General features: G+C 39.7%; 1 pseudogene; it reads right to left on the reverse strand.

Annotated features, from left to right (window-relative positions):
• Window positions 1-340: 340 nt before the first annotated feature.
• LOC131743912 (small ribosomal subunit protein uS10-like) lies at window positions 341-699 on the reverse strand (annotated as a pseudogene).
• Between the last annotated feature and the right edge of the window lie 2,029 nt (window positions 700-2,728).

The following is a 2,728-nucleotide window of genomic DNA, read 5'->3' on the forward strand; positions in this document are numbered from 1 at the left end:
TAAACAAAGGATGTCATAGTCACCAATGATTGCAGCCCTCCAACGTGAGCTGGTGAGTCCTGAGGAAACTCAGGGCTGAAAAGAATACCTGCCACGTAGCAGCAATCAGACTGAAGCCACTCCCTGTGGGCAAGCCCTGCGGAAACTCACGGTGTGAAAAGACAGGCCCCAGATAGCTAAGGTGCATATCAAAGGAATGATTTCAGTGAGCCCAGACTCTTGCATCTTCCCATACACAGAAAAGCAGTAAATTCCTTAACTTGAGATATCTGGTTTTCTTTATTTAACAATAATCTTTTTTTTTTTGACAACTGATTATCAGTTTATTAAAAATGTTGATTTAAGCATCTGCAATGGTGACTTCAACCTCCACTTCTGGCTCAGTACTGATAGAAGTGATCTGCTTGACCATCTCAGAGGACTGTGCAGGTCTATAAGTCGCTTGTGGATCCTCATCTGGAAACGATCCCAAGTCTCAGAACCTTCACCACAAGGAGTTTTCCTTGTAGTTATTCTCAGAGTCTTGGTAGGCATCCGAACCCGTCCTTTCACCTTGAGATTCTTTTCCTTTGCGCCTCTGATGAGGTCAGCACATACCTTCTCCAAAGACTTCACGTTGCGGCTGATGAGGGTGATTCTAATCCGGTGAATCGCCACCTTGGGCTGCACGGGAGTCTTTCCGGTATCTGTAAAAGCCATGGCTGCGGCACGGCTTCCTGACCGACTTGTTCCTCAGCGAGGGCGAACAGCGGTGAGTCAGGAGCAGGAGTGAGTGGCCCAAGGCTCCGCTGCAGCGGCGACCGCGTCTTCCTCCAAGAGCTAACCATAATCTTTTTTTTTTTTTTTAATGGTACGCGGGCCTCTCCCTGCTGTGGCCTCTCCCGTTGCGGAGCACAGGCTCCAGACGCACAGGCTCAGCGGCCACGGCTCACGGGCCCAGCCGCTCCGTGGCATGTGGGATCTTCCCGGACCGGGGCACGAACCCGTGACCCCTGCATCGGCAGGCGGACTCTCAACCACTGCGCCACCAGGGAAGCCCCATAATCTTTTGACTTCCGACTACCTACTCTTTGCTGCACAACTCCTCTATATCCTGGCTCCTCCCCTTGCCTCCTCGGAGCAGTTTCTCAGAGTTACCTGAAATGCTGTCTCCCAGGCTGCAGTCCTCATTTTGCCCCAAATGAAACTTAACTCTAAACTCGCGTGTTGTGCATTTTCTTTAAGTCAACATCCTGTTACTTTCTTTATATTTAGTAAAAATAGTTTTTGAGTTTAAAACTTTTTTTCCAGCTTTATTGAGAAGTTTAAGGTGTACAACATAAATAAATAATTGATATATAGCATTATATGTTTAAGGTATACAACAATGATTTGATATACTTATGTATTGCAAAATGATAACCACAATAAGTTTAATTAACATTCATCATCTCACACAGTTACAAAATTTTTTTCCTATGATGAGAACTTTCAAGATCTACTCGCTTAGCAACTTTCAAATGTACAATACAGTACTGTTAACGATAGTCATCACACTGTACATAACCTTATAATTGGAAGTTTGTACCTTTTGATCGCCTTTGCTCAATTCTCCCACTCCCCACTTCTTGCCTCTGTTTTCTTTATTTCTGTGAAAAATGATATGGGAGTCTTGTTAGGGCTTGCATTGAATCTATAGGTGGCTTCAGATTGTATGAATATTTTAACAATATCAGTTATTTCAATACATGAATATAGGATATCTTTTGATTTATTTGTGTCTTCAATTTCTTTCATTAACATCTTATAGTTATTAATGTAGAGATCTTTCACCTCCTTAGTTAAATTTATTCCTAAGTATTTTATTGTTTTTGATGCTATTGGGATTTTTAAAGATTTCTTTTTTAGATAATTCATTGTTAATGTATAGAAACAGCTGATTTTTGTATGTTGATTTTGCATCTTGCAACTTTACTAACAGTTTTCTTTTTGTAACATCTTTAGGATTTTCTACATGTAAAATCATGTCATCTGAAAATACAGATAATTTTGCTTATTTCCAGTTCTGATGCTCTTTATTTTATTTTATTTTTTGCCTGATTTTTCTGGCTAGGACTTCCAGTACTTGTTGAATAGGAGTGGTGAGAGTGGGTAACCTTGTCTTCTTCCCAATCTTAGAGGAAAAGGTTTCAACCTTCACCAACTCTACGTTAGTTGTGGACATGTCATATATGGCCTTTATTATGTCGAGGCATATTTCTTCTATATCAATTTGTTGAGAGAGTTTTTTTTTTATCATGAGTAGATGTTGATTTTGTCAAATGCTTTTTCTGCAACTATTGAGATGACCTTATGATTTTTACCTTTCATTTGATTAATGTGATGTATTACATTTATTGATTTGTGTATCTTGAACCATTCCTGCATCTCAAGGATCAATCCCTCTTAATCATGGTATATGAGCTTTTTAATGTGCTATTGAATTTGGTTAGCTGGTATTTTGTTGAGAATTTTGGCATCTATATTCATCAGGGATATTGACTGTCATTTTCTTTTCTTGTAGTATTCTTGTCTGGTTTTGGTATCAGGGTGATGGTGACTTCATAGAATGACGTTGGGAATATTGCCTTCTCTTCAATTTTTTGGCAGAGTCTGAGAAGAATTGACATTAATTCTTCTGTAAATGTTTGGTAGAATTCACCAGTGAAACCATCTTGTCCTGGGCTTTTTCTTTTGTGAGGTTTATGAT

Source organism: Kogia breviceps, chromosome 17, assembly GCF_026419965.1.
Source record: "Kogia breviceps isolate mKogBre1 chromosome 17, mKogBre1 haplotype 1, whole genome shotgun sequence".
NCBI lineage: Eukaryota > Metazoa > Chordata > Mammalia > Artiodactyla > Physeteridae > Kogia > Kogia breviceps.